This window comes from Bactrocera latifrons, unplaced genomic scaffold (assembly GCF_001853355.1).
Source record: "Bactrocera latifrons isolate USDA-ARS-PBARC rearing strain unplaced genomic scaffold, ASM185335v1 scaffold_31, whole genome shotgun sequence".
NCBI lineage: Eukaryota > Metazoa > Arthropoda > Insecta > Diptera > Tephritidae > Bactrocera > Bactrocera latifrons.
Genome location: NW_017536741.1, coordinates 747,772 through 757,350, shown reverse-complemented (window position 1 = coordinate 757,350; position 9,579 = coordinate 747,772). Strand labels below are relative to the sequence as shown.

The 9,579-nt window shown below is 42.7% G+C and overlaps 1 protein-coding gene across 1 annotated transcript in view; it reads right to left on the bottom strand.

Annotated features, from left to right (window-relative positions):
* LOC108970751 (mucin-19) overlaps positions 1 to 8,469 on the bottom strand; it is a 243,067-nt gene extending 234,598 nt beyond the window's left edge. Inside the window, exon 1 of the mRNA XM_018936306.1 lies at positions 8,433 to 8,469. The gene's annotated coding sequence lies outside the window, so the exon portion shown is untranslated. The remainder of the gene's footprint in view (positions 1 to 8,432) is intronic.
* Between the last annotated feature and the right edge of the window lie 1,110 nt (positions 8,470 to 9,579).

Below are 9,579 nucleotides of genomic sequence, written 5' to 3'. Positions count from 1 at the left end.
TTTTTTTTTAAAAAAGTTATCAAGCTCTTAAAAAATCACCCGATACTAAAAAGGTTTCCCCCATTAAGATCTCAACTGGCTCAGGTAAGCTCTCAGCCAAATCGATGTATTTCGCGGGCATTTACGTAATATTAGAAGATCCATATTTATACCCAGGTCAAAGGCTACGACAGGGTTTGTCCGGAATGTAATAGCACAAAATCCGCCGCTATCCTAGCTACCGAACGAACGGCTGGTCAGTTGTCTCCGAGCACCTGGAGAGTCAAGACAAACATTTTGGCACGACGTGTCTCTGTGAGTGGTGTAAGCCGAAAATGCAGCGTTAGTTTGAGCAGAGGTATGCGATTAAATTCTGTGTGAAACTCGGTAAATTCAGATATCGAAGTGGTGTGTTGCGATGGCACCAGGCCTTTTTAGAAGGCCGGGAACAGGTCGCTGATGAATGATCAAATCCAAAATGAAAACGATGCTCATTGTCTTTTTTGGCAACAAAAGCCACGTTTCACGTGGAAGTCATCCAGGGCTTCAAACCAATGTTAAACGGAGCTCATTGGATGTTGTGAGCCAGGGCGTTGTCGTGGTGCAACTTCCAATCGGCCTTTCTTGTGTACAGGTGCCTAATCACAGCTGTCATCTCAACGCTTCAGCAGCCGCCCTAGAGCCTAGATGAGGTCCGTTACTTTTCCGATTTTTGTTTCCCTGCCTGAAACGGCCGATGAAAGACAAGTATTTTGAGACAACAGAGGGGATCCAAGCAGCATGCACTTCGGCTGTCAAGACTATGCCGGAGAATGCCTTCCGCGACGCCCGCAATGCTTGGAAATCCCGCTGGCAGGGCTGCATCGAGGCTGAGGGAGACTATCTTGAAAGTTTTTAAAGAATCGCAATGACTGATTCAATAAATATTTTTATTGTCGACTTAGACCTATTGCTTTCCGAAAAAAACTCTGTATTTTACACTGGCGTCTCCACGAAAAATCTTCTCACCTTCACATAATACATTTATTTCCGGAATGGTTGCAAACCCCCACACCTAACTCAACGAAAGCATTCGCGGTCATTGAACACCAGCAAAGCCAAATCCTTTCTCTACCACCCTTTCTGCCTCTCCCTCCTTTGCCAAACATATATATATCATTGTGTGCAAAAGTTCCCCTAAGCATCAATGCTACCTGCAGTCAACTACTCCCCAAAAGGGAATGAAGATGTTCGACAGCGTGTGTCAATATTCGTTATAGTACACTGATACTCCACAGCCAACAGCAATCCAAGCGAAGGCAATACAGCTCAAGTGTTTGCAATAAAAACATTGGCACCGGCAACAACAAAACAAAAAATAACAATACAACAACACAAGAGTTAGAAAAATCGTAGGAAACAGGCAAACAAACGGCACCGGGCTATGGCACAGACCGAAGAAGCCGGCAAGCAACAAGGAAGTAACAAGTTCGGCTCGACTGCGGAGAAAGAGTTCGAAAAGAATAAAGCACTCACACGACTGGCGGCACCTACACACCTACGGTTGTGCGGCAAGCAGACGAGGGGCACTCGAATATGCGAGACAGACGAATGAATGAATGAGTGACTGAATGAATGGTTTGTTGCACAGACGGACGGAAGGAAACCAATTCGAAGCATTATGTAGGGAAGTGCCGAATGCAAGAACAGACAGACGGACAGACAGACAAACAGCCAACCACACACACCGATAAAGATCGACTTTGGCAAAGTGTTGACCAGCTGACGACGGATGGGTAGACGTTTAGAGCAGACACTAGACGGGAGACAAATAAAATTTGTCTCGTAACAGCTGTGAACCGAGTATTTGCTGTTTCAAGGACATTTTTCTACAACATGTATGTATGTAAGTCAGCCACAGTGTGCAAGCTGTCTCTTATACACATCTAGATGTGTATAAGAGACAGGTGTTGACCAGCTGACGACGGATGGGTAGACGTTTAGAGCAGACACTAGACGGGAGACAAATAAAATTTGTCTCGTAACAGCTGTGAACCGAGTATTTGCTGTTTCAAGGACATTTTTCTACAACATGTATGTATGTAAGTCAGCCACAGTGTGCAAGTGTGTTTGTGTTGGAGTTTCTTGCCCTTTTTGAATTTTATTTTTGCCTGCAAAAGCTTGGTGCGGAGGTGGCTTTGTCGTGCTTTCGGTTTTGGTTTGGCAATAGCAAAAGTTGCCGTAGGTGTATGACGTGTTGAGAGCATGTGGCAAGTGCATTCAACTTGCAACAAAGAAGAAGTTGGACAACAAAATAAAATGGAAATTCACAGGGAAAAAACAGTGAGGCAGAAGAAAGTGTGGCAATCAAAGGCGGTCGGTGGAAATTGAAGTGTGATATGCGCGCGCCAACACAAAAGGTGTTATTGGGTCAAGGACACGACTTAAGGATATGCAAAAGTTGACCAAGTCTGTGTGGTGGCTACACGGCGTGGGTGTGGGGACTGAGTTGGGAAGCATAGAAGAACGCATTGAAGGAGCAATTAGAAGTACGTGCGTTTGGGGCAAGCTTTGTGAGGCAGTTAATTTTTCCATAACGGTAAAACGTACAAAAAGATAGTGCTTGCAACAACCGTTGTTGCTACTTATTAGCAACGCAAACAGCAGCAAATGAATTAATTTGCAGCAAAGGAGTACTGTAAAAACCAATTAATCTTCAAGTAGATGTTACATGAAAACAACAACAAAGTTGCATAACACCGAAACAAAAACAAAAGCCGCAACTAACGAACTGCGTCAAGCGGCAGTCTCATTAGAAGGCACGATAAATCAAAAAAAAAGTTAAAACACTAAAAACAAATAAGCAAAGAAGCGAAAATAACAACAACAACGACGGCCAGCAATTACTAATATAACTAATATAACGTTAGCCCCAACCCACTTAGGCGCCACAAATCATGCTAAGGCAGCCGCAGTCGCACATGCTGTGCTCAGCCCACCGCATGAGGGACTAGCCGACGGGCACTGCGCTGCGCTGCGCGGCGCCCTCATTTTTCCTTCCTCATTTTGTTGTTGTCAAATATATCCCTTTAATCATATTAAGTTGCGCGCTAAACAGAGACAAAACTACACGCCAACAACATAAGCAGCCTGAGTGGGTATCGTTGTTGTTGTTGTTGTCATGCTGCTTGTTACTTGCGAATTCATGGCAACAAATCACAGCAACAAAGGAGCAACAAAAAAAGCAAGCGCGCACATGCGATTTCCACGACGCGCGCTCACTCACACAAAGCGCCAGCTTTTCCACATTTTTCCTACTTACGAAGCGACATTTCATCCTTTCGCGTTCGTAACCGTGTGGCTGTGAGTGTGTGTGTGCGCGCTTGTGACTTATTTAGACTACGGCAGCATCACCAGCACCCCCGCCGCCAGCCGCTGCGCTCGCCAAGCAATCGCGCGCGCCAACCAATCACAAATTCACTTTGCGACGCGCTGCAAGAAAATCAGCGAAAAGCAAGCACACGGAAAAAGCGAAAAAAATGTGTCGAACAAAAACAACAAGCATGCTGCTACAATGAAGTATAAGCGCGCGGCAAGCCGGAAGGAAGCAAGCAAGAATATCGCGCTGGCTGCAAGGGTGGATATGCGCGTAAGGGTGGGCGGCGGAAAACTCATGCGCACGCTTTTTAATTTAATTTTTATATTCATTTCCACTTTCTTTCTTTTTGTGCTTTTTTCTAAGTTTTCTCCCTCGAAAGATGAAGTTATGTTTATTTGTTTCTCCACCGGAGGGTGCCTAGGGTGTGTGTGAGGCCTCTCACAGCGCCGCTTCTAACACTGGCGACAGCGAACAGCGCAGCTTCTGCCACAGCAAATAATCGGTCGCACTTGTGCACCGTTAGACGTTGGCAGTCTGCAGGCTGACATCATCTCTGTAGGAGAAATTTCGAAAATAAAAAAAAATTTACTTTTCAAATTTTGGCTTAGCGTGCAGTTTGAGAGCGCGCCGAGCACTTTTGATTGAGCGCATTGCCTCCAGGCGGAGAGAGCGTGGCAGAATAGTGCGCAAGTTTAGAAATTCGCCAGTTGAATGGGGAAAAGGACAACGTTTCTGTGCTGTGTAGGGATACTCAAGATAAGATAAAGATAAATTTTCTCAAAAAAGGCTCTCCGTGAGTTTTCATAGTTGCAGCGATATATTCTTTCTTTAAATGTATCTCAGATAATTTTTTTTTAAATACTATACCTTGCAAGCAGAGATATGCATTTTAGAAAAAAATTCAACTTTCATTAAACCTTGTAAAAGTTATTATTGTTGACGCTTTGCCATATCCGAAAAATATATTGAGCCGGCCAAAGCAAACAGATCTAACTAGGACCCAAAGAGAGACAGTGTCAACTGAAAGCAGTCCTAGATATTATGTATGCTAAAGCCAATCCTGAAGTAGTTTTGAGGTGCATAGTCCGCAGTTCTTAGCTAGATAAGCTATAGAATCCGAGTACCTTCCGCTTACTTAGACCCGACTGTCATGCGAACGGTTTTTGGTGACCATTTTCGCTTAGGCCTTTGAAGTATTGAACCCTTTATAAACAGTTGGATCGTTAACCCCAAAAAAGTAGAAGCCACACGAATCCTGTAAAGCAATATCTCTGAGGTCAAACAGTCAAGCATCTTGAAATTGTTCGGACACCATATAATAAATCGTTTCTACGATAGTCGCGTCTACATAACCGGAACGGATTCGGAAATCTACCGCTACAACAACAACAACAAATCATAAGAATAAAATTATCCGAGATTTCCCGGGAGACTTGCGCGAAACCGATCAGGTTTCAAGAGTTAAGTATTTTAGTTTCTGACAACACTTTGTTTGGTTTCCCATGTCTAAAATTCCTACAAGAAGCACTACAAAACTCAGGATAGTCCACTACGGTCGAGTCTTCTCAAAGACATCCAGCTATCAGCAAAAAAAAGGGAACCGCTGAGTTGGAAGTGTTGCAATAAAATGCGCCAATACCCTTTATATACACTCATAAATACCATTCAGTACTACATATACTCTTTAGTTCCAAAAGAGAAGTAAAGCCTCAGAAATTTAACTATGATATGATAATTATAATTTGTCTGAACTGCGTAAATTTATTTTTCTCTTAGAATCAACGACGAACGGCTCGGCTATTTGTCGTGTTCTCTTTCTTAAGACACACTTACTTTTCTCAGGATACTCCCAGCTGCTTTTCCACACATTTTCTTTACTCATTAGAAGAATTAAGTTCTTATTTGGCTTTCTATAGCGATAAAGAGTGTGTGTGCTATAAAGAAAGCCCGAGGCAAAGCATGAGTGCGAAAAATCGATACAAAGAAAAACAACAATGCAAAATTTTTTATTCATTTTGCACTAATTCATTTATCTCGTATTTTTTAGGCTGCCTCTAGACCAGGCCTACTCGTTGCGACAGTGCGCACTTTCTAAGCCAATCGGCGACGCGCATTTTCTGCAACACACACACACACATACACACACACACGAAGAATAGTTGAGGCCGCATGTGTGCACAGAAGGGAGACAGCCTATGCAAACACAGTTTGGGGAGCGTGTGGAGGCCTGCAAGCATATAGTTGTGGATATATAATGTATCTAAACAGTTACGCAGATGGAAAGGTTGAACGATTGGCATTAGATGCGTCGAGGTAAGATGATTACTTGCAGATATTGTGTATATGTGTTTGTGTTGGCTGTGTTTTGGTTAATATTTTCAAATCAAAAAAAGTGTAGCTTACGCTAATTTTATTTAAAGATACACAAAATACATTGCAAGACCCTCTCTTCTGCTAAATATCAAATGAGCGACCCTGTATGACTAGACAGTAGTCATAGATCTATAATAAATGAGAAAATTTCATTAAGATTTCAAATTCTTCATAGTCTGGCCAAAAAAGAAACATAATAAACGCACACCAACTACAAACACTCCGCTGCAACTGGCAATTTTGGTCGCAAAAAAGCGACAGCGACAGCGAAATTTCATCAAACATGAAATTGTCGACAACAATTGCTCATTGTTGCTCCGCTCCTGCCACACAGCCGGTTCCAACCATAAAAATTTGCTTCGTGCGCGGGTCCCCAACTCAGCGTCTTTACCACTGCTACTGGTCCTTGGCCCTGGCGTAATGTGCACGCTGGTTCGTGTGTGGTCTCGTGGGCGATCATGGCGTATGTGTCGTCGCGCGAACGATTTCTACTATTTTTTTTCGCGTTTCTGCTGAGCCATTTGTTATTTTTGCAACAATTGATGTGGCCGCGACTGTGTGTTCTTGCTATTATTGTAGCTGACATTGTGACTCTAGTTCGGAATGGCGGCCATAGCCTCATCGCCCCACCCACGATCACCGTTGCTTACACACGGCCAGTGTGTACCATCCTTCGGCGTTTCGCTTGAGCTCGGTGGTCGTGCGACGTCTCCAATCCGCAGCGCCGCGGCACCAATCCCAATCGCTGCACTAGTGTATGTTTGCACCGCTGCCGCGCGCCTTTCCGCCGTTTCCTGCCACCTCACGGCTGCTGCTATTATTTCCGTTGACTTCTTTTGTCTCCCTATTTATTTGTACGTTTTCCTATTTCGTTTTGTTATTTTCGTACTTTTGTTTGTTTTGGAAATTTCTCAATCGTCATGCCGCGGTTTGGCAAGCAATTTTTTAGCATTTTCCTATTGCTTTCTTGCCTTTCTATTTTTCGTCTGCCGAAATACACATAGCGGCCAAGTGCCGACCGAACGGCAATAATAGCAATAACAATAATAACAACAACGCAGTGGCATTTGAAATGGTCATCGGCGTTGGTAGTGTCGAAAAATTGTTATTGTTATTGTTGTTTTTTTATTGTTTTATGCGAATTTTAAATGATGTACGGCCGCCATGAGAAGTGGGCGCCGAAGCCATCAAGGGAGAAGCTGTGGGCGCAGAGCACATGTGTTTATGGCGCGTACGCTCTTCTGTTGTGGCATGAGTAAGCGAGGGCCAGCGCGTTCAACTTGCCAAAGTATAGCAAATTTCAAACTAAAGGCAACATATGTAAAAATGGCGTCACTTTAAAGGCACAACACATATATTTTAATTGCCTTTTTCATGGGAATTGCAAGTGTGTGTATACTGAGCGACTCAGATAATAAGGAGCCTCACTAAATTCAAACGCGAAACCTGCTGTCCTCCCAAATTAGATTTTTTTGAAGTCCTTACAAGACAAGAAAAAATGTTAACTTCGAATCAATAATTCTCAATAATTCTCCAAAAAAAAAAAAAAAAGATTCCTCGGAAGAACTTTATTTCGATCAGGCAATGTGTATAGCAATCAAAGTGGTAACAGGTCAATTGAAAAGTCCCCTGCTTGACAAATGGATGGCGCTATTAGAATTAAATTCCATTAAAAGGCGTGTGTCAAGGCCAAGATTTGAGTTGATCAACATTATTTAGAGTCTTCAGCAGGGAAATCAACATCTGAAAATTGGTTTGCTAAGTTTAAACGAGACAAATAAGCAAAAAGGACAATGAATGTAGTAGAAGCCCAAAAGAGGTTGCTACCGACGAAAACATCAAAAAATGCCCCGAAATAATATTGAATGAGCGTAAAGTGAAGTTGTGGACGTGTACACTATATTATTCACGAATACTATATTTGGGTGAGGGAAAGCTCTGAGAAAAGTGGATGCCGCGCGAACTCACTTTTCACAAAAAACAACGACGAGTTGATTGTTCGGTACAGTATTTGGAGATGTTCAAGCTCAATAAATCCGAGTTTTTTCGATATGTGACAATGGATGAAACATGCCTAGATGTTTTCACTCCGAAGTCCAATCGACAACTATTGAATACTTTGAAAAAGAAAGGACCATCAACGATTATTGCATAGCTTACTGAAACGTTTGAAAGACCAAAAAAAAGCCCCATTTGAAGAAAACGAAAGAACTGTTACACAAGTCAGTGAAAACAATGGCAAAATCGATCAATAGACGGCTCCGACAAATGGGCAGCTTCTTGAGGAGTGCTTTTAAAGATTTGGTATGTGCCAAATTGGCAATATCTGAGGGACACTAGTTCGCGTATATACAAACAGACAATCGGACATGACGCCCATGGCTAAATCGACTATATACTTTGTGAGTTCTCTGACGTTTCCGTGTTTCTGTTAACGTCAAAAGTGAGTTCAAAAATGGGACCTATGCGAAAGAACTTATAGGCAAATTGGCAAACAAAACAAGTAATGTCATGCCAGAAGCTATTCCTTCGTAAAGCTTTTGTTATATATTGTTCTGTGATGGTTTCTTTTGACTTGACATCCAACTTAAATTATCTCAACATGTAAAGAGCCAAGCAAGGTGACAAAATCAACCCACACTACCCACAAGACTAATTTCTAGCGCCCAGTGCATTTTGCTCTTTGGATCTAAACTTTACAGCTGAAATTATTTGGACTTACCCTTTCTCCTTCAGATGAGCGATTAATCCGGCTCCATATTTGTCTTTTTCTGAAGTGATGTCGCCAGACATTAGGCTTGCTGTCTGAAATAAAATATTAATTTACAGTTAGTAAATTTAGAGGCGGTATTTCGGTAGTTCCTAGCGACATCTATTGACAAAATACGAAAGGACTTTTGCGACTGCTATATATAGTATAAGTATATGTCACATAATAGTATTTATTACTATCATTTACACAATATACCCCTTAAAGTATCTAATTTTATTTAAATTTAACCATACAATTCGAAAATTCCCAAAAATGTCTTGTGAAATCCCCCAAAAGTGTTCGTGCGTAATTCGTGCAGCAGCAAAAACCAATTCGGCTAATTTGCATTGCAAGACATTTTAGTGCATTGTTATTGAAGGAACTGCATAAAAGATGAGGCATAACCGCATTGTTGCAACAAACAAAAGCACAAAGCAACAAAAAATTGCAACTTTGACCTGCAACAATTGAATGCACTTTGGCAACTGGCCACTGGCCACCAACAAAACTGGCAAACATCAAATAGCAATTGCGCACACCATGCAACAACACCAACAACACTAGCGCCGAGTTGCATTTACATTTGTGTTTGGCGCACGCGACGCGGGGGAATTTCGTCGAGGAGTTTGTCAGTGTTGCATTGACAACCGACAGACAGCAGTGGCAGCGACAGTGGAAGTTACAGCTGCACTTTGTCGACAGCAGCTGCATGCCACATGCAACAACTCGCCGCATGTCGCCAATTGACCGGTTGAATGGCCTAAATGCAGGCAAATATGCGCAGCAGCTGAGGCACAGACACACACACAACCATTTGTAGCATATATGTAAATGGAGGCGACGGATTTTCGCAAAGCCGCATGCAGTTGCAGTTGCAACAGCTGTGCACCGGCCGGCAGCGCCGTGGCTATGTGCAACGTGGCCCCAATTTGTGAAGTGCACTTTTTTACATTTGCCACAATTTTTAGTTGCCACTTTTATTATTGTTGCATATGCATGTGCGGCAGCATGAGTGCATGTATGTGTGTGTGACAATGCAGTTATCCAAATGCATTTTTATGCCTATCGGCCATCGGCCGCGCCAGCCGTGTTTGTTGCAACTGCAATACGCAACAAA